We start from the raw sequence: 23824 nt of genomic DNA, 5'->3' as shown, positions 1-23824 counted from the left end.
TTTATCATCCAGTCGCAGCAGACACAGTACGGTAGTTCACGGCTGTGGCTACCTCTGTGTCTCTGCACTCGGCAGGCAGTCCGTCCATAATTGTAATACCACCTAACCATGGATTTTTTTCATTCTTCTTTATACATACATAGTTACATAGACATCTTCTCTTTATCAACCAGTCTATATTAGCTGCAGACACAGTACAGTACGGTAGTTCACGGCTGTGGCTACCTCTGTGTCTGCACTCGGCAGGCAGTCCGTCCATAATTGTATACCACCTAACCGTGGTTTTTTTTCATTCTTCTTTATACATACATAGTTACATAGACATCTTCTCTTTATCAACCCGTCTATATTAGCTGCAGACACAGTACAGTACGGTAGTTCACGGCTGTGGCTACCTCTGTGTCTGCACTCGGCAGGCAGTCCGTCCATAATTGTATACCACCTAACCGTGGATTTTTTTCAGTCTTCTTTATACATACATAGTTACATAGACATCTTCTCTTTATCAACCAGTCTATATTAGCTGCAGACACAGTACAGTACGGTAGTTCACGGCTGTGGCTACCTCTGTGTCTGCAGTCGGCAGGCAGTCCATAATTGTATACTAGTATCCATCTCCATTGTTTACCTGAGGTGCCTTTTAGTTGTGCCTATTAAAATATGGAGAACAAAAATGTTGAGGTTCCAAAATTAGGGAAAGATAAAGATCCACTTCCACCTCGTGCTGAAGCTGCTGCCACTAGTCATGGCCGAGACGATGAAATGCCAGCAACGTCGTCTGCCAAGGCCGATGCCCAATGTCATAGTACAGAGCATGTCAAATCCAAAACACCAAATATCAGAAAAAAAAGGACTCCAAAACCTAAAATAAAATTGTCGGAGGAGAAGCGTAAACTTGCCAATATGCCATTTACCACACGGAGTGGCAAGGAACGGCTGAGGCCCTGGCCTATGTTCATGGCTAGTGGTTCAGCTTCACATGAGGATGGAAGCACTCAGCCTCTCGCTAGAAAAATGAAAAGACTCAAGCTGGCAAAAGCAGCACAGCAAAGAACTGTGCATTCTTCGAAATCCCAAATCCACAAGGAGAGTCCAATTGTGTCGGTTGCGATGCCTGACCTTCCCAACACTGGACGTGAAGAGCATGCGCCTTCCACCATTTGCACGCCCCCTGCAAGTGCTGGAAGGAGCACCCGCAGTCCAGTTCCTGATAGTCAGATTGAAGATGTCAGTGTTGAAGTACACCAGGATGAGGAGGATATGGGTGTTGCTGGCGCTGGGGAGGAAATTGACCAGGAGGATTCTGATGGTGAGGTGGTTTGTTTAAGTCAGGCACCCGGGGAGACACCTGTTGTCCGTGGGAGGAATATGGCCGTTGACATGCCAGGTGAAAATACCAAAAAAATCAGCTCTTCGGTGTGGAGGTATTTCACCAGAAATGCGGACAACAGGTGTCAAGCCGTGTGTTCCCTTTGTCAAGCTGTAATAAGTAGGGGTAAGGACGTTAACCACCTCGGAACATCCTCCCTTATACGTCACCTGCAGCGCATTCATAATAAGTCAGTGACAAGTTCAAAAACTTTGGGTGACAGCGGAAGCAGTCCACTGACCAGTAAATCCCTTCCTCTTGTAACCAAGCTCACGCAAACTACCCCACCAACTCCCTCAGTGTCAATTTCCTCCTTCCCCAGGAATGCCAATAGTCCTGCAGGCCATGTCACTGGCAATTCTGACGAGTCCTCTCCTGCCTGGGATTCCTCCGATGCATCCTTGCGTGTAACGCCTACTGCTGCTGGCGCTGCTGTTGTTGCCGCTGGGAGTCGATGGTCATCCCAGAGGGGAAGTCGTAAGCCAACTTGTACTACTTCCAGTAAGCAATTGACTGTTCAACAGTCCTTTGCGAGGAAGATGAAATATCACAGCAGTCATCCTACTGCAAAGCGGATAACTGAGGCCTTGGCATCCAGGGTGGTGAGAAACGTGGTTCCGGTATCCATCATTACTGCAGAGCCAACTAGAGACTTGTTGGAGGTACTGTGTCCCCGGTACCAAATACCATCTAGGTTCCATTTCTCTAGGCAGGCGATACCGAAAATGTACACAGACCTCAGAAAAAGAGTCACCAGTGTCCTAAAAAATGCAGCTGTACCCAATGTCCACTTAACCACGGACATGTGGACAAGTGGAGCAGGGCAGGGTCAGGACTATATGACTGTGACAGCCCACTGGGTAGATGTATGGACTCCCGCCGCAAGAACAGCAGCGGCGGCACCAGTAGCAGCATCTCGCAAACGCCAACTCTTTCCTAGGCAGGCTACGCTTTGTATCACCGCTTTCCAGAATACGCACACAGCTGAAAACCTCTTACGGCAACTGAGGAAGATCATCGCGGAATGGCTTACCCCAATTGGACTCTCCTGTGGATTTGTGGCATCGGACAACGCCAGCAATATTGTGTGTGCATTAAATATGGGCAAATTCCAGCACGTCCCATGTTTTGCACATACCTTGAATTTGGTGGTGCAGAATTTTTTAAAAAACGACAGGGGCGTGCAAGAGATGCTGTCGGTGGCCAGAAAAATTGCGGGACACTTTCGGCGTACAGGCACCACGTACAGAAGACTGGAGCACCACCAAAAACTACTGAACCTGCCCTGCCATCATCTGAAGCAAGAAGTGGTAACGAGGTGGAATTCAACCCTCTATATGCTTCAGAGGTTGGAGGAGCAGCAAAAGGCCATTCAAGCCTATACAATTGAGCACGATATAGGAGGTGGAATGCACCTGTCTCAAGTGCAGTGGAGAATGATTTCAACGTTGTGCAAGGTTCTGATGCCCTTTGAACTTGCCACACGTGAAGTCAGTTCAGACACTGCCAGCCTGAGTCAGGTCATTCCCCTCATCAGGCTTTTGCAGAAGAAGCTGGAGACATTGAAGGAGGAGCTAACACGGAGCGATTCCGCTAGGCATGTGGGACTTGTGGATGCAGCCCTTAATTCGCTTAACAAGGATTCACGGGTGGTCAATCTGTTGAAATCAGAGCACTACATTTTGGCCACCGTGCTCGATCCTAGATTTAAAGCCTACCTTGGATCTCTCTTTCCGGCAGACACAAGTCTGCTGGGGTTGAAAGACCTGCTGGTGACAAAATTGTCAAGTCAAGCGGAACGCGACCTGTCAACATCTCCTCCTTCACATTCTCCCGCAACTGGGGGTGCGAGGAAAAGGCTCAGAATTCCGAGCCCACCCGCTGGCGGTGATGCAGGGCAGTCTGGAGCGACTGCTGATGCTGACATCTGGTCCGGACTGAAGGACCTGACAACGATTACGGACATGTCGTCTACTGTCACTGCATATGATTCTCTCAACATTGATAGAATGGTGGAGGATTATATGAGTGACCGCATCCAAGTAGGCACGTCACACAGTCCGTACTTATACTGGCAGGAAAAAGAGGCAATTTGGAGGCCCTTGCACAAACTGGCTTTATTCTACCTAAGTTGCCCTCCCACAAGTGTGTACTCCGAAAGAGTGTTTAGTGCCGCCGCTCACCTTGTCAGCAATCGGCGTACGAGGTTACATCCAGAAAATGTGGAGAAGATGATGTTCATTAAAATGAATTATAATCAATTCCTCCGCGGAGACATTGACCAGCAGCAATTGCCTCCACAAAGTACACAGGGAGCTGAGATGGTGGATTCCAGTGGGGACGAATTGATAATCTGTGAGGAGGGGGATGTACACGGTGATATATCGGAGGGTGAAGATGAGGTGGACATCTTGCCTCTGTAGAGCCAGTTTGTGCAAGGAGAGATTAATTGCTTCTTTTTTGGGGGGGGTCCAAACCAACCCGTCATATCAGTCACAGTCGTGTGGCAGACCCTGTCACTGAAATGATGGGTTGGTTAAAGTGTGCATGTCCTGTTTTGTTTATACAACATAAGGGTGGGTGGGAGGGCCCAAGGACAATTCCATCTTGCACCTCTTTTTTCTTTTCTTTTTCTTTGCATCATGTGCTGATTGGGGAGGGTTTTTTGGAAGGGACATCCTGCGTGACACTGCAGTGCCACTCCTAGATGGGCCCGGTGTTTGTGTCGGCCACTAGGGTCGCTAATCTTACTCACACAGTCAGCTACCTCATTGCGCCTCTTTTTTTCTTTGCGTCATGTGCTGTTTGGGGAGGGTTTTTTGGAAGGGACATCCTGCGTGACACTGCAGTGCCACTCCTAGATGGGCCCGGTGTTTGTGTCGGCCACTAGGGTCGCTAATCTTACTCACACAGCTACCTCATTGCGCCTCTTTTTTTCTTTGCGTCATGTGCTGTTTGGGGAGGGTTTTTTGGAAGGGCCATCCTGCGTGACACTGCAGTGCCACTCCTAGATGGGCCCGGTGTTTGTGTCGGCCACTAGGGTCGCTAATCTTACTCACACAGCTACCTCATTGCGCCTCTTTTTTTCTTTGCGTCATGTGCTGTTTGGGGAGGGTTTTTTGGAAGGGACATCCTGCGTGACACTGCAGTGCCACTCCTAGATGGGCCCGGTGTTTGTGTCGGCCACTAGGGTCGCTTATCTTACTCACACAGCGACCTCGGTGCAAATTTTAGGACTAAAAATAATATTGTGAGGTGTGAGGTATTCAGAATAGACTGAAAATGAGTGTAAATTATGGTTTTTGAGGTTAATAATACTTTGGGATCAAAATGACCCCCAAATTCTATGATTTAAGCTGTTTTTTAGTGTTTTTTGAAAAAAACACCCGAATCCAAAACACACCCGAATCCGACAAAAAAAATTCGGTGAGGTTTTGCCAAAACGCGTTCGAACCCAAAACACGGCCGCGGAACCGAACCCAAAACCAAAACACAAAACCCGAAAAATTTCAGGCGCTCATCTCTACTGGAAATGAGTGGAAATTATGGTTATTGAGGTTAATAATGCTATAGGATCAAAATGACCACCAAATTCTATGATTTAAGCTGTTTTTGAGGGGGTTTTGAAAAAAAAACCCAGCCAAATCCAAAACACACCCGAATCCAACAAAAAATTTCAAGGGAGGTTTTGCCAAAACGCATCCAAATCCAAATCACAGCCGCGGAACAGAATCCAAAAACAAAACACAAAACCCGAAAAATGTCCGGTGCACATCTCTAGTATATACTGCTGATGCGATGAGTCTCTTCCCCCCGGCCAGCTCACTAGGCATGTGCAAGATCTCATCTCGCAAGTCTCGCGACATCTCCTCTGCAGTTTGAACCTGCACCTGCTACAGCCAGGGACAGCACTGTCTCTGCTGTGGAGATAGGCTTCAACACCTGCAGCTTCTAAATCGATAGCTGCAGGTGTCGGAACAGTCAGTGTTGCTGACCATTCTTACATCGCCCTGCATATCGGCATGCTATCTAAGAGGCAGCAGGGCCAATAATGACAGGGGCGCATACATGGGAAGAAGTGGTATCAGTGAACATAACAGCACTGATACTGCTTCTCCCCATAACAACCTGTCATACATCTACCAATGTCCTCTGTGTATTTAACCTACACTGACTGACATAAGAGTCTGTGCATGCATAATTGTGAGTACGACTGTATACCAGGTATGTGTGGTGAGGCGAATGGATGACTTGCACTGGCTAGTACCAGAGTCAGATTTAGGGGTCTATTTACTAAGCCTTAGATAGATATATAGTGGACAGATATAAAGTACCAGCCAATCAGATCCTGTCATGTCACAGGCTGTGTTTGAAAAATGACAGCTAGGATTTGATTGGCTAGTACTTTATTGCCGTCCACTTTATCTCTGTCCAAGGCTTAGTAAATAAACCCCTTACAAATGATATATGAGCCAAAGGGTTCATGTGGGCATTATACATACGTGAAGCCGTATATACTGCTGGAAATTTGATGAGTTTTGATTAGAGATGTGCAGGGGAGGCACTTCCTCACCAACACAGACTTTTTACTCCAGAGTTTAACTATAAAAATGATTACAATAATGTAAAGAAGATATTTATAACATATTCTTTGCATTTTTTTATATACTGTACTTTAGTCAAAACTCTGCCTTATACATTAGTATGACAGGAAAGGCTCTGCCTCACCTGCCTCACCTGCCTCACCTCACCACATGTCACTGCTGTGCACTACACATTACTGCTGAATTAATAACCTGGGAAGAACTGGACTGCCCATTGGCACAGTCGCTCTGACATACCCCCGCCACCTATGCACACATATTCCAACAATCAGAATACTGTTTTATAATGTTCTGTTTCCTTATACAACATTACTGAAGGAGAAAACAGCAGTTAGATTTTCTTTATGAAGTAATATAATAAGAGACTAGCGTACATTAATTGGGAAAGAAATTGATTAAGCTTCCAGGTAAAGAAAGAATCAGAACCAGAGATGCACCCATATTAATGGGTATATCAGTAAGCAAACCGAAAAAGAACTCACAAAAGGGGCACACTCTAAAGGTCTAAACATACAGTACAAAAATTATCTTAAAAATTTACTTTTAATCAAACATGGTTAAGCATAAAAGAGTTAAACAATCTTAACACTGCAAGGTAAGTAAACACAAAGTAGGTGTAGTGCGGTGGAACTGTGATTTAAAGATAAACCTACTGTAGCAATGTGGATGTGATAGTGCAAGGGCTCTCACAAGTCACTGAGGGGTATATTTACTAGTCTATAGTGCAGGTTTTTATAAGTGGAGAGGTTGCCCATAGCAACCAATCAGATTCTACGTATCATATATCTATCAACTTCTAGAAGAAACAGAGAAGGTGAGTGAAATATAAGTGAAATTAAGAAATTCAAAACTACAATACAAAAGTAAGAATTAGCACCAGAAACCCGGGCATGTGTAAATAATGATAGATTACGTGCTTCAACTGAGGATCAACAATTGTGATAATACAGTATGGTAGAATATACCCATCAAAAACAAGAATCATATGAATTTAAAACCATCAGACTAAATAAGTATTTTGAGCACAGCAAAAGCTTTGAATTGATTTGGTTATGACAACTAATGCACTGCTTGTCATGAAGGGTTTAAGCAATAATACTACCTGTAATGAAATGTGAAAAGTGTTCTTGCCCCAGCTGCATCTCAGCAACCATGTGAAGCTAGATCTAACCTTCATCTTTATGTGAAAAGGATAAAAAGATTTAATTCAAATTAACTGGTAACAGCCTGTAGTACACAAGCAAAACAACTACTAAAACTATTAGTCACCAAAAGTGAAATTGTGTTGTGAAGGTGCTAAGATCTCTGAAAGCTTTCATACGGTAAATAGGTTATGGAGAATAGTAAATCACGTCCAGTTGAAATTCATAATGTACATATGGAAAAGGAGTTTATCTCCAGGAAATTAAAATAAATTACAAAAGCATTTCTTAGTGGTTTATAAGGTATGACTTAAACAGTTGTACAGTAAAAAAAAAGTGTGCCTTAAGGGCCCCGTACACTACAGCGATATGTCTGAGGCTGAAGTCGGAGGCGATTTCCCTTGACCTCTCCCTGGAGCTTCCCGGGAGTGGTTCCATACGATTCCAAATGATTTGGTACGTGTGACTTTTTTGCATGCGATATATTGCCTGCTATATATCACGCGGTGACATATCGCAGGCGATTTATCGCAATGCATACACATGTACCATAAGATATATCTGATGGGCTGGATTAGGGTGCTAGGGGAGCTGACCCAAATAGGCATATAAATAGCAGCAGCAATTACCCTGTGCACACTGCTGCTATAGAATATGTGATTGGCTGGACTAGTGCTAGGGGGCTGACCCAAATAGGCATATAAATAGCAGCAGCAATTACCCTGTGCACACTGCTGCTATAGAATATGTGATTGTCTGGATTGGTGCTAGGGGTTGGGCCAAATAGTCATATAAATAGCAGCAGCCATTAGCCCTGTGCACACTGCTGCTATAGAATATGTGATTGTCTGGATTGGTGCTAGGGGTTGGGCCAAATAGCCATATAAATAGCAGCAGCCATTTTAGCCATGTGCACACTGCTGCTCTGTGATTAGTGAGGCTGGTTTATACCTTCCGAGCGTTCCACATTGCTAGTGTGCTTTGCTTTGTTTGTTTTTTTCTGAACAAAGTGCTCTTTATCCTGTTATGTGATGGATTCCTACAGGTATCAACTTCCGTTAGCCTATGGCTATCTGCAGAGATAACCAATATGATGCCCTAGGCAAGATTTTGGCTGGTGCCCCCTAGCACCGCCACTAGTTCTGCAGGAGATGCCTGGCATGAGTCATCTGGCAGCTCTGCTAACGTCTGGCGCCTTTTGTTTCTGAAAATGCATCTTATTTGCATTACTATATGGCTAGGATGCACAAGCAGCTTCTGCTGATTAAAATGATATGCAGTATGTCTATATTCTGTGTGCGACTGTGGCTGTATCTGCATACAAAATGCTACATTACAGTGATTTCCAGGAATGCACTGCAATGTAGTATTTTGTATGCAGATACAGCCGCAGTCACACACAGAATATAGGCATGCCGCATATCATTTTAATCAGCAGAAGCTGCTGGTGCCCCTAAGCATACCAAATGCCCTAGGCATTTGCCTAGTTTGCCTATGCCTAAGGCCGGCTCTGGCTATCTGAAGCTGAAACGTGACAGGGATCTGAAATGGAAGAGGCAGAGATCTGTTTGGGACAAGGAGTGGCTGATGAAGGGGGGGACTCTCTCTCACATGTCGCTCCTGACTGAGATTAGGAAGAACAACCCCGAGGACTATCGGAACTACCTGCGAATGGATGACGCTACCTTCCAGGAGTTGCTGGGTCTTGTGACTCCCTAAATCGAGAGGCAGGACACCAAGATGCGGAGGGCCATCACTGCTGAGGAGAGGCTGACTGCTACTCTGAGTTTCCTGGATACAGGGCGGTCGTTGGAGGACATGGAGTTTGGGACCCTCATCTCCCCCATGCTTTGGGTCGGATCATCCCTGACACCTGCAAGGCCATTGTGAAGGTGCTGCAGGACCAGTATTTAAAGGTAAATAAAATACACACCACACCAGTTTAGTTACTTTTAAACTGTGCAAATTTATGCAATTATTTTCCAACATGGCACATAGAACTTTATGTAACTATTTGCCAACATGGCACATAAAAATGTAAAAAAACATCATATCACAATTTGGATGTGTGTATATATATATATATATATATATATATATATATTGTTTGTATTAGATTGTGCTTATGTAATTTCTTTCTTATTTGTCCTATTGCCTCTGAACATCACTACAGAAGCCTTGAGATGTTATACATTATATATATATATATATATATATATATATATAAAGTACTATGCAAAAGTTTTAGGCAGATGTGGAAAAAATGCAGCAAAGTAAGAATGCTTTAAAAAAATGGGAGTTTTATAATGCAAAATGAATGAACAGAGAAGAAATCTAAAACAAATCAATATTTGGTGTGACCACTCTTTCACCTTTTACCTTCAAAACAGCATAAATTCTTCTAGGTACACTTGCGCACAGGTTTAAAGGAACTAGGGCTAGGCAGATAGGTTGTTCCAAACATTTTGAAGAACTAACCACAGATCTTCTGTGGATGAAGGCTTGCTCAAATCCTTCTATCTCTTGATGTAATCCCTGACAGCATCGATGATGCTGAGATCAGGATTCTGTGGGGGCCATATCATCACTTCCTGGACTCCTTGTTCTTCTTTAAACGGAAGATAGTTCTTAATGACATTGGCTGTATGTTTGGAGTTGTTATCCTGCTGCAGAATAAATTTAGAGCCATTAGATATGGCTCCCTGATGGTATTGCATGCTGGATAAGTACAGTACCTGCTTGTATTTCCCAGCATTGAGGACACCATTAAGCCTGATGACCATATCTCCAAGTCCATTTGAAGTAATTCAGCCCCAAACTTTGCAAGGAACCTCTACCATGCTTCACTATTGCCTGCAGACACTCATTATTGTACCGTTCTCTAGCCCTTTGGCAAATAAACTGCCTTCTGTTACAGACAAATATTTTAAAATTTGACTCATCAGTACAGAGTACCTGCTGCCATTTTCCTGCAACCCAATTCCTATATTTTCATGCATAGTTGAGTTGCTTGGTCTTGTTTCAACTCAACTATGCACGAAAACATAGGAATTGGGATGCAGGGAAATGGCAGCAGGTGCTCTGGACTGATGAGACAAAATTTGATGAGGCAAACTAAATATTGTAAACTGAAGTCCAACCCTACCAAGAGGAACAAGTTTTTACAAAAAAGTAGAAAAGGTGAGTGCCATGGTCCTGAGCTGATAAATCCATCAGCATTCATACTGTACTTCAATAGTATCTTATGTCTATCTCCACCTCTTCTTAGTGGCAGCACATGCTCGATGGGCATGAAAACAAAGTCCCTTAATGTATGTCCATGTGTTATACAATGTTTGGCTACTTGTGTTGTGTGGTTTTCAAAGTTGATGCCACCTTTCTCAATCAAGGAACAACGTATCAGTATCCTCTCTTTGATCATGCAAATAATTTTCCCCACATACAGTTTCTTGCACGGACAGATGATTACATAGATAACACAACTTGTTTCACAGTACATACAATGTCTCAAGTTGTACTGCCAGTCACAATCTGCCGGCAGTTGACATGGTCCATACATTTAAAGGCACCCTTATGTAAATTATGCCAGCTATTGTTCTGGTTTACTCTAGGGCTTATGTCAGAACAAGAAACGTGTTTTTTCAAATGATGGCTCCTATTATAACAAAACAATGGAAACTCTTTACAAGAGTCTTTAAGAATGGGATCAGTCTGAAATATGTGCCAATGTTTATGAATAGCTTTTCTTATTATCACAAATGTAATGGAATAGATACTTGCAAACACCATTCATGCACTGTCATTGATCCTATTATGGGGCGTCAGCAGTTCCTCACTTTTGAGACCCAAACATTTTTGTATGTCCCCTTTAACTTCATTGGGATTATACCCTCTATTGATAAACTTTTGTCCCATCTGTTTAAGTGCTTCTGATAACTCCTTAGTGTCCGATGTAATAAGGACCATACAAACCAGCTGCAAAAAAGGAAAATCCTGTTTCAAGGCTTGCAGATGGAAACTAGCTGCTGTCAAAAAACGTCTTTATCCATAGGTTCTTGAATAGTTCAGTTATAAAATGTCCTTAATCAATTTTAATATGTACATTCAAAAATTCTATCACGTCTGAACTATGTGTGCATGTAAACCTAATGGACGACAGCAGTTGATTAAAAACACATACAAACTCCTTAAGAGAAACTTTTCTTCCAGTCCACAGCATGAAAAGGTAATCAATATACCTTACATAAAATGAAATACATTAAAAATATCTGGAATTATAAAAATAATAATAGTTGTACAGGTTAGTGTAATATTTGGCCATATTTGACCCCATTGTGGTCCACTTTAGCTGCAAATAAAAATAATTAGTCAGTCAGAAAAAAACAAAACAAAGAAGTGTTGGTAAGTAGACTCTTTTTTGGGAGCACTCTAATTCAGAGGATGGCAATGTAATTTGTTACTGATAAAACCATTTTTATTAGGTAACACGTAAAATAAGAATTAAGGAGTATCTGCGTTGAAAATTAAAAGCTTTGCGAAAATATGAAAAAAGATTATAAGTAATACGTGATATCCATATCACAATCTACCAGTTGCCGGAAATTATGGCTGTGGTAACAAAATTAATTAATCATTGCACATTGTGACTCATATATTGTATGACCATCATTTATTCAGCAGATATCCATTGTGGATTGTGGTAAATGCAGAGAATTAAATCATAGGTCATATAGGAGTCCGGTACCCAATAGTATATGTATAGGTGACACTATATAGGGGAGTCAATTTATTGCAGTACCAGGGTGTTCAAAGGTGGTCTCCCATCCTAGTACTAGCCCGGCCTTTCACTGCTTAGCTTCCAAGGTCAGAAGAGATTGGGCATCTCCAGTGAGGTATGACCGCAAATGTTGTACTCACCCTATTGAGTCACCCAAGTGTGTGCAGCCAATTGGTTTAGTCACCTTGTGACATGGCAGCCACAGTGAAATATGAGCATGGGTGATGGCCTGTTTTGTGGAAAAAAGTTTTTTTAAAACCACGCAATATCCACAATTAGGACTTGCCTATCACCGTTGCAAACCAATTTTTTTGAAAATTCAAGTGCCCAGTATTTTAGGTGCAGATGACACTATAGGGGAATCAATTTGTTGCGGTACCAGGATGTTCAGAGGTGGTCACCCATCCTATTACTAGCCCGGCCTTTCACTGCTTAGCTTCCAAGGTCAGAAGAGATTGGGCACTTCCAGTGATTTAATTCTCTGCATTTACCACAATCCACAATGGATATCTGCTGAATAAATGATGGTCATACAATATATGAGTCACAATGTGCAATGATTAATGAATTTTGTTACCACAGCCATAATTTCCGGCAACTGGTAGATTGTGATATGGATATCACGTATTACTTATAATCTTTTTTCATATTTTCGCAAAGCTTTTAATTTTCAACGCAGATACTCCTTAATTCTTATTTTACGTGTTACCTAATAAAAATGGTTTTATCAGTAACAAATTACATTGCCATCCTCTGAATTAGAGTGCTCCCAAAAAAGAGTCTACTTACCAACACTTCTTTGTTTTGTTTTTTTCTGACTGTCTAAATTTGACTCTTGGGAGCACCACTGAAAGCAACATTTATTGGGAATAGGATTAATTTTCCATATACCCCTAGTTGCTATATCTAGAAGCAATTCAGGGATAATTCAGTTTTTCAGAGGCTACTATTTATCAGATCGAGGACTTGTGCCGTTCCCAATATTTTTCTTTCTATAACTGTATATTGGCTGATAACTCAGCTTTTCTCGGGATACCTGCACAGTCATACTCCTTTGGTACAGGTGTTGCCTTCGCTTAGGAAACCCTGTCCCTAGACGTAAATTCTATTTTTTGGAGTTTTTCAATTATACTATATTATGAGTTTCAGTTTAAAACAAGAACTCTGCTCTAGACGTAAGAATAAAGACAATCTAGATGATATTTTTCCGAGTGACCTAGTTGATACTGAACCCCATATTAGCTGGGAAGAGGACTTTCAAAAATTGAATTCTGTATTACGTAAACAAATTAGAACGAATTGGGATTTGACTACTCTTGAAAATTATATCAAAAACAAAATATCCCCACGCGGTCTGCGCCCAAGAGTTTTTCCGACATTTGATTTAGTGAGTGAGAACCTGAAAAAGGAATGGGAACATACCTTATTAAAATGTTCTAATGAACTTATGAACATTTTAATTAAACATAACAACCTAGTACTGGAAGAGTGTGAACACAACCTAGAGGACTTAAGCAAGAAATTAGAGAGCTGGGAGAAGGACTCTCAATTCCAGAGATGCTTTGAGAAAAATAAATTGGAACTCCAAGCTTACGAACAGACGATTATAGAGAGAAAGAAGACCAAATACGCCAGAGACAAAAGAGACTTTGTATCTGGGAAAATCTTTAAATGGCAGAAGTCATCTTGGAAAAGAGAACCTCCTAGACACACAAGCCAATACTCGTCATCCGAGACTGAAACATCTGGAGCAGCAGAGACTCCTGAATACACCACGGATAGATACTCCAGTACTAGAAGCGATACATCCAATAATCCTCAGAACTCAACTTCTTCTTCTTTTTTAGGCGATCCTCGAGGAGGAAGAGGCAGAAAAAAGAGGGGGAAGACAAGGTCGGGGAACAAGAGGAAGAAAAGGACCACAACAATGGGATTCCTCACCCCCCACGACCCGCAATACATACAGGAGACAACGTCAACAGGACCGGTGGTAACCTCAACCACTGAAGACAATGACTTTAAACTTCAGATTATTAATTTATCTGATCACATACTCACAGAAGCACAAGAATTCATACTTCAAAAGGGTTTGACCTTTTCTCCTACACAACATTTTGATCGATTCAAAGGAGAAACAGACCTTAAACTATTTGGCAGAAAATTGCTGCTAACCAAATTATATTCAAACAAAGAGACACTCTTTCCACTGGCTCAATTGGAAGTAGAAGCCAATGATGCAGCAACATCGGATGCTTTATCTCCGGGCCTATTTCAGATAGAACAAGAAGCTCTTTTCGCATTACAAGAACTGGAACTTGAACAAATGGCAGAGACAGAAGAGGAACCCAACACCAGACCAACCTGTAAGAAAAAGTCCACATATTTTCCCCAAGAGCAAATTTGTCCTGAAGTACAGGTTTTCATGAAATTGGTAGCTAAAGAGTTTGATTAAATTCACATAAATAAAGATAAATACCTGGGACTCTCCAACCTTACCCGACAAGAAAGAATTGCCATAAAAGAAATACAAACATGGCATGATGTTGTCATTAAGCCCTCAGATAAAGGGGGTAACATTGTCATCTGGCCTCAAATGGATTATATCAAGGAAGCAAGACGGCAACTGGAAACCACTAACTGCTACAAACGAATTTTACTTAACCCACTTCAGAATTATAAAACTATATACGACAACATTATTAATCAAGCACAAGCACAAGGTACAATTACCAAACAGGAACATGATTATTTATCAACTCAGAATCCCAAAATTCCCACGTTCTACATGTTGCCCAAAATTCATAAAAATATCCATAACCCACCAGGAAGACCCATCGTGTCTGGCATAGGGGGCTTAACAGAAAGAGCTAGTATTTTCCTTGATCTGCACCTCCGGCAATTTGTCTTAGATCTCCCTTCATACGTCCAGGATACAACTGACATATTAAGGAAGGTACATGATCTAAAACTAGAGGACAACCAATATCTGGTATCACTAGATGTCGAGGCACTTTATTCCTCTATAAGTCACCAAGATGGGGTAAGAGCTGTAGAATATTTTCTACATAATGAAGGAAAGAAAGATTTTCATCTCTTTCTCACTAAGCTTCTTCACTTTGTACTACATTACAACTTCTTCACATTTAATGATCAATTCTACCTCCAAACAAGAGGCACGGCTATGGGGGCAGCCTGTGCACCCACATATGCCAACATATTCCTCGGATGGTGGGAGAGGGAAGTCGTCTTCAAGGATACCAATAATATCTTTACAACTCACGTTATCATGTGGAACCGCTATATAGACGATATCCTCATGATCTGGGAAGGTGATTTGCTGTTATTGCATCAATTTATTGAACATCTCAATAATAACAATTGCAATATCCATCTCACGCACACTATAAGTCAGTCAGAATTACCCTTTCTAGATCTATTGATCTATAAAAATCCAGAAGGGATGATTGCAACAAATCTATATCGAAAGAGCACAGCAACAAATACACTGTTACACCAGACTAGCTCTCATTTCCCTCCCACTATAGAGATTATACCTAAAGGCGAATTTCTCCGTCTTCGCAGAAACTGCTCAGATGACAAAGAATTCAAAGTGCAAAGTATGGAATTGACTAAGAGACTATGTGAGAGAGGATACAGTAAAACTTCAACCAAAAAAGCCATCAAAACAGTCAAATCCATAAAAAGAGAGGATATCATCTTTAAAAAGGATCCTAAAGACAAGAGCACCGATAAAACTATTCGCTTCGTTGGGAATTTCTGTCTGGAATGGAGAAAGGTCCAGGAGGCTATACAGAAACATTGGCATATTTTACATGCAGATCCAACCCTGTCTAAAAATCTGGGCCCTAAAGTCTCCATGAGCTGGCGCAGATCAAAAAATCTGAGGGATAGATTCATACGAAGTAATTTTCAAAAATTTCCTACTAAACAACCTGTAGTTACAGGCACATATCCCTGCGGAAGATGCAAAGCCTGTAAACACATTGATTCTATCAAGGAAATAGAGGATAAATATGGGGATACAATACAGATTGTTGATTACATGAACTGTTTAACTGAAGGGATCATCTACTGCCTTAGATGTAGCTGCAATCAAAAGTATATAGGCATGACAACGCGTCCCTTCAAACAGCGCATTCTGGAGCACATAGGATCTATCCGTAATGCCGCCTCATATAAAGTCAAGATGAAACAACTGACATCTGTAGCCCGCCATTTCTATACGTATCATGGAAGCAGGTGGGAAGAACTAAAAATCTTCGGTTTGGAAAGGATACGACTGGGGATTCGAGGAGGTAATCTCACCGAAAGTCTGCTTAGAAAAGAGAGTGAGTGGATCTTCAAGCTCGGATCCATATATCCAGCAGGGATGAATGAAAATATAAATTATGGAGTATTTTTGAATTAATGCCCATCAGCATTCACGACAACTAGCATCTCACTGACCTTGGACCATCATCATACATTATATAATAGGTCACTGCAAATATAAAAAAATCTACAACATAACAATTGCATCACTAGTCTACATTATACATACACCACACTGTTCACGCAACATGCACAATTATTACTTTAATAATCACACGATTTTCACAGTGGGCTCATCGTGTAATTGCTTTTCAAATCTTTCTAACCTTGCCCTCATAATGTTTTAACAGTCATTCACTTCTCACATAATATTTATCACAACACAAAAATATTTCACAGTTCCAGGTGCACTTATTTATTCAATACAACCATTTCCTCTCACCCCCATGATTCTAACACACTCTTTTCCCAATTAATTCTCTCCTCTCTCATTTGCACAATTATTCATCCTTTTCTATTAATTATTATTAGATAATCTTCAACATAATACACTCTTTCCCATATTACCCAATTTTCTCCTCTCTAATTTTCAATCACTAGAAATTTTCATCACATATACATTTATTATATCACATAATTATTATCTTAGCAATCTTTGCATATTCATTGCTAATTTTACTATAAATTATACATACATACATGCTCAAGACAAGCTCCATATTAAATCTTATAATTATTTTTTGTCATTTTTTATAACAATTACCTTAATAAATTAATTAAATAAGCCTTTAATTAATCATGATTTTAAGATTTCATTAATTCATTAAATCCACCTTCTTCAACCATTCTCCTACTGAAACTTAAGAAATATTTGAGAATACATCTTCAATTTCGTCCTATAACAAACAATATGAAATATCTAGGTTCCTCAGCCATGCAACTTAATGACCTAATAAGGGCTGACCTAATAAGGGCTGACCCAATGTTTAACAATCATCAGGTCCAATCAATCATCAGTATTCCTGTTTAAAAACTGCAACTCCCAGCTAACACCTCACGTCCTGTGATCAAGCATACAATGCGAAACGTACGTCAGGAGGAAGTATTGCGATCACGTGATGCGCACACGTGACTGCACTAGCCGGAATCCCTAGGATGGTCACCAGGCAACGGCCGCACAGCTCCGTCTTCTGAATGAGGAGACTCCGGCCACACGCCGCTGCAGCCCTTGAAGCACGGGCACAGCAACAAGCGGGTCTCACAGTGACAGCAATACCGGAGCTGGTATCGTATACCCCGCACTTTGTATTTTGCGAACTGCACTTCAATTATTAAGCTTGTTAGCACATTTAATCCAATTTCCTTGAGCAACCAGCATCCATAGAGCTATATATGCATGGCAAACAACCATGCACAATTGCAACTGAAACAGTGATATTTTACTTCCAGCCACTTGGTCATTATTATATTGTGGTAAGAGCATTACTGGATAAACTGTTCCAACTAGCAACATCATAAGGAATTTATTATTTTTCCTCCTTCAGCAATAAGGCATACAAAGCTGGGATCATCCATACTTGCTATAAACATCAATAGCAAGCTACCACTAACTTTATTCATACCAATGACTGTGTTTCTCCTTTTGAAACTCACAAATATATCAATGGTAAACTTCAGCAAATACTATTAACCTAAAGCTCATTAGTCTCAAACAAACTAAGAAATTGTGCTAATTATCTACAAGCATCTAGTCCCAGCCTGCTTTCCTATAATCACACAAGTACTTATTATAGGTCCCAGGCATAAGGCATATTATAGCCATTATCTGGTTAAGTGCATAGGGGTGTACTATCACAAATTATTATTTTGAAAACCCTCTGCCACATTTAGGATGTGCAGCATAATTATATCCTGCACTTATATAGCGGTATAATTTGGTACGGCCGGTCTGGTGCCCTCTGGGCGTTTCTAGGAGTGAAAGGCAAGTCCTAATTGTGGACATTGTGTGGTGTACAGGAATTTTACCCACATAATAGGCCTTCACTCATATGTATAATATTGTCTGTGGTTGATATGTCACAGGGTAACTAAGCCTGGTGGCTGCACATTATCTCATTTTATGTTTCTTGACCATTGTACCATATAGACATACAAATCTCAATTTTGTCAGTTACAAACTCATGAACCTGGATGACTCAAAAGGGTGAGTACAATATTTGCGGTCATACCTCACTGGAAATGCCCAATCTCTTCTGACCTTGGAAGCTAAGCAGTGAAAGGCCGGGCTAGTAATAGGATGGGTGACTACCTCTGAACACCCTGGTACCGCAACAAATTGATTCCCCTATAGTGTCATCTGCACCTAAAATACTGGGCACTTGAATTTTCAAAAAAATTGGTTTGCAACGGTGATAGGCAAGTCCTAATTGTGGATATTGCGTGGTTTTAAAAAGCCTTTTTTCCACAAAACAGGCCATCACCCATGCTCATATTTCACTGTGGCTGCCATGTCACAAGGTGACTAAACCAATTGGCTGCACACACTTGGGTGACTCAATAGGGTGAGTACAACATTTGCGGTCATACCTCACTGGAGATGCCCAATCTCTTCTGACCTTGGAAGCTAAGCAGTGAAAGGCCGGGCTAGTACTAGGATGGGAGACCACCTTTGAACACCCTGGTACTGCAATAAATTGACTCCCCTATATAGTGTCACCTATACATATACTATTGGGTACCGGACTCCTATATGACCTATGATTTAATTCTCTGCATTTACCACAATCCACAATGGATATCTGCTGAATAAATGATGGTCATACAATATATGAGTCACAATGTGCAATGATTAATGAATTTTTTTACCACAGCCATAATTTCCGGCAACTGGTAGATTGTGATATGGATATCACGTATTACTTATAATCTTTTTTCATATTTTCGCAAAGCTTTTAATTTTCAACGCAGATACTCCTTAATTCTTATTTTACGTGTTACCTAATAAAAATGGTTTTATCAGTAACAAATTACATTGCCATCCTCTGAATTAGAGTGCTCCCGAAAAAGAGTCTACTTACCAACTCTTCTTTGTTTTGTTTTTTTCTGACTGTCTAAATTTGACTCTTGGGAGCACCACTGAAAGCAACATTTATTGGCAATAGGATTAATTTTCCATATACCCCTAGTTGCTATATCTAGAAGCAATTCAGGGATAATTCAGTTTTTCAGAGGCTACTATTTATCAGATCGAGGACTTGTGCGGTTCCCAATATTTTTCTTTCAATAAAAATAATTATCAAACTTCCATCAACAAAAGCAACAATTCAACTGGTGGGCCCGCATACTGCAGACTGGACCCAATGACCTTGCTTACAGCCTGCATCCTTTCTTCATGTTCAATATTCATATAGAGACTAGTGACAATAAGTGTCACTAGTATGTAACTCATAGGTGACAGACAATTTTTTTCAAGAAAATCAGAAGTCCCTTAAAAAATAAGGTGAGCTCTGTACCATGGGCTGCAGATAAAAATATACATACTGGGACAAGCTTTGACCGAGTGACCCCCTGAAGGATATAGTCAGTCTCCCAGAAGGCTGACATAAACTTTCAGAAGTATGTATGACAGGGGAATTCAAGGAAAGTATTGGGTTTAAAAAATTTACTGTTTATTCATATACCTGTATTTAATTATTAGCATAACCAATCTCCTTTTTAAACCAATCCGTTGGATCAACCTTCAATTGTTTATAACATATGCTCTCCAATAACTGAAGCATTTCCTCACTCACATAGTTGGCATGATTAAAAACTACCACACCTCTGTCTTTGTTGGTTGGTCGGATCACTAGTTGCAAAATTCAGTACTGCACTGAGCCTTGACTGTCTTAAATTCAGACTTACAGTAGATACATTTCAATTATGTATTTTTTTCTTTTTTGCACATATGGTAATTATTCAGCCTTAACCAAATGTATAAATGTTTCAATGGATGTGTTAGAAGATGGAGTATCAAAGGTACTAACAGCCTTAAATGGATAAGGTGGTTGATCCATATCTTTTTTAGCTATTTTTAAAAAAAATATAATTCTGTTTCACAATCAGAGCTCTTTTGTTTAAAAGTTTGTACAAATGACACACCTCTAGAAAGAACAGCGGTCTATGACTCAGTCAGTGTAATCTGATAAATTAATCACAGCTATCTCCTGTTTCCCCTGCAGTTCCTCTTTGTATGACATCCTGTGTCTAAAACCCCCTCTCCTGCGGGATTTCTTGCCCCTTTTATTTTACACCAGGTATAGATTTTTTTCTCCTCATAAAGGACCCTTGCTGCTAGCTGAGTAGTCAGAATCACTATGCAAAGTAAGTGACTCAATATCTGTAAATTGTATTTTAGCCCTTTTACAATTACCTTGTCCTGATTTTCAAGGATGCCTCGTGGACTAATTAACAAGCCAAGGGAACACTCTAAATTACTTAAATCTTCTTTTAGTTTTCTATGTTTGTCCTTTTAAATGCCAGTAGCACCGCATTAAAACTGTTAATATTTTCATCCAATATTGTCCGTTATAGTATCGTCCAATCTGGTCAGCAAATCTGTGCTACTATCTGCTTCAACAGGGGCGTAGCTTTCTAATTTGGGCCCCATAGCATAATTCCATGTCGTCCCCCCCCCACCCACCCGCACAGGGGTGCTCCCTGTAGATTACTTAAAGATACTCCCTCACCCCAACTACTTAAAGATCCCCTTCCCCAGTGGCCTATCAGCAGCACTCACCTTTGGTGCCCCAGTGTGCTGTGGCACTGCCGCTACTTCTGCTTTTCCTGCCAGCCCGTCTCCGTCTCCTGTCTCCTCACAAACACCTGCTCACCCAACCGGCTCCGCCTCCCCTGGGTACTAAGTAATGCTGGGAAGAGGTGTGGTTAAGTATGCAGGGACATCCCCGGACCACGCCTCCTCACAGCATTAGTTAGTACCCCAGGGAGGCAGAACTGGCCAGGTGAGCAGATGTGGATGCAGTACGGCAGCACAATTGTAATGTAAAAAGCTGCCAGCACCGAGGCTCAGCAGCTGGGTCCAGGGGAGGGCTCGGGCCCCAGAGATGACTAGGGCCCCATAGCAGCCGCATCCCCTGCACCTATGGTAGCTATGCCCTTGAGCTTCAATACAACTAAACTAGAAACTACGAATGCCTTGAATTCAGTCAACACCAGGGCTGCAGAAAGCCATGTTGGGCCTGGTGGAGGGTGTGTGGCTTAAAATAGGGGTGTGACAACTCCCTTTACTATTTAAATATGAACATAATTATTGTGGCTCTGCGGGGGTGCAATTTTATCACAGGGGGTGCAGGGGGGGGGGGGCTACCACTTCCTACCTTACTTTATTAGGCAGGTACCTCTTCTCCGGCCAGCATCATCTTTACAGTGATATTTGAGAAGATAATGCTGGTCACTAGAGAGCAAAGTCTCTGGCACAATGACAGAGTCTTTGCTTTCTATTTGCGGCACCATTTTTCAGAAGAGATCAGTGGGAAGATGGCGCCGGCCACACTACATGTATACTGAGGGGGTATTCGACCCGGTCCCTCCTCACTCTCAGCTCCACTGCTAAACACTAGATATTGGAGTTCACCTGCTGAACCACTAAGACCATTAAATCAAAGCTACATTGGTTAACTAAGAAGAAACAATGTCTACAGAGCTCCTTATTGTTACGCACCGATGTGGGTTGTTTCTGTATCCCTCTCGGGAGTAAACCATCCTTATGGTATTGTGACAGTGTTAAACCATGCAGCTCTGATTCTACTAGCCTTTTGCCTATTTTTGTTAAATCTGCATTTATTTCTGCAGGTATGTCAGCATCAAAAGCAAGTTGGTCAGTACCAGCAAAATGAATTTAAGACATATCTTTATAGAAAAAACCCGCTTGGTGCCTGTGATATCTCCAATATCGGATTCCAAGTCAGACAGAAACGCCCTTAATATTACATTGGGAAAAAAAAATCAAATAGAAATTTTATGGTGCAACTTTAGTACCAAAATTCAGGTTTACATATAGCTGTGAACGAATCACACACACGACTAATCTTTTCTGTCAAATCCAGGTGCAGGATCAGCAGAAATAATATGTAATAGCTTCCATCCTTAGATACACAAAGGCATCAAGCAGGGAACATGACCAGCACACCATTATATACTTTTGAATTTTGTTTTGTTTATAGAAGCTATTAAATGTATTTCTTTTATTAAGTTAATTAGACATTAATGACTTATGTTTAGAATAAAATAGTAGATATTTGCTATTGCTTCCTTTAATTAATAGTCAGTATTAAATAACACAGTGCCAATTTTGATTCTTATTATTCTCATAACTTTGATCATCCGAAATGATTTCTGTTACTGGATGTCTGAACAAAACATTTTAGGATTACAGAATTAGTTTATTATGATAAATGGCAATTGCCTTGAAGGATCCGAAGGCTTTCCATTGAGTGCTCTATTATTGATCTTGACTGTACATTTAAATACCACAAACAAGAAATGCTGTTATTTTTTAGTTTTTATTTTATTTTGTCACTTTCAATTAAATCTATGCAATATGCAATTTCACATCAGACTATAGATGATTTATCACTGAATGAATGTTTTGGATAGCTTGTGGTTAACATATGAAACATGACCTTGGAAACATGTATTATTCATAATAAATCTTAAAATGTATTAGTTGCAGCAGGAATGCACAGTCGTTACTTCTACTTAATTCCTACTACAAATAGTATTTATTTATTTGTTTACCCAAGCACACAAGCATTCAACTCATCTATAGCTATCATGTAAATAGGATAATGGTGTTTTCAAAGTTATGCTTTAAAATGTGATAAAGATCCCAAAACAGTGTAGTAATGGCTAAGTGAATTTATTTCTGCTTGAACAAGTGAAGTGTAATAGAAAGCGGACGTTTGCAAAGTATGATCCATTCTAAGCTAAGTTTCAAATCTTCTGAAATATGTGAAAACTGTTTAAATGTCTGTTCATATTCTATAGTATAATTTTGCAAGAAGATTTAAAAAAAAAAAACAGATGGCAGTCCTGCCTTGTTAAGCATTCTTCTATTCTAAACAAAATTGCTGAATTTCCCTCATAGGAAAACTTAAAGTGACAAATTGTAAGAAAAAAAGGTCTTTAGAGATTCATATAATCTTTCCATTTCCCATTTTCAACTTTGATGTGCGCATGGTGTGAGACAGAACAATCTAAATAATACACAAATATGCATCCAATGAAACAGATTTTTGTTTCTCCACTATACTCACTACACTAGACTAAAATGGTAGAAAATCTTGAAATGTTTTAATTAATACTATAAAATGTGTGAAAGCCAGCCTGACTCCTTGTTGTGTAACAGTAAGCATATACAATGGTGTAACACAAGATATCCAGCCACATAGCAAAATGTGTAATTTTAAAAGAAACTGGATTTATAACAGGTGTGCATCATGAATTTAATCTCTTTCTGTTTGGCTAAGGCTCATGTAAAAACTCAGTTTACTTTCTGTGTGCTGACTTTCTCAGTGGAAGCTGCTGATAAACTAAAGCAGAG

The 23824-nt window shown here is 40.7% G+C and overlaps 1 protein-coding gene and 3 pseudogenes across 2 annotated transcripts in view; 3 read left to right on the top strand and 1 right to left on the bottom strand.

Moving 5' to 3' along the window:
• VWC2 (von Willebrand factor C domain containing 2) overlaps positions 1-23824 on the top strand; it is a 925810-nt gene that overhangs the window by 547153 nt on the left and 354833 nt on the right. The window lies entirely within an intron of this gene.
• LOC134931631 (5S ribosomal RNA) lies at positions 11902-12021 on the bottom strand (annotated as a pseudogene).
• LOC134930143 (5S ribosomal RNA) lies at positions 18439-18558 on the top strand (annotated as a pseudogene).
• On the top strand, positions 18797-18916 carry LOC134931630 (5S ribosomal RNA; annotated as a pseudogene).

Source organism: Pseudophryne corroboree, chromosome 5 (assembly GCF_028390025.1).
Source record: "Pseudophryne corroboree isolate aPseCor3 chromosome 5, aPseCor3.hap2, whole genome shotgun sequence".
NCBI classification, from domain to species: Eukaryota; Metazoa; Chordata; class Amphibia; order Anura; family Myobatrachidae; genus Pseudophryne; species Pseudophryne corroboree.
The sequence above is the reverse complement of the archived record's forward strand: the minus strand, read 5'-3'. Positions and strand labels throughout refer to the sequence as shown.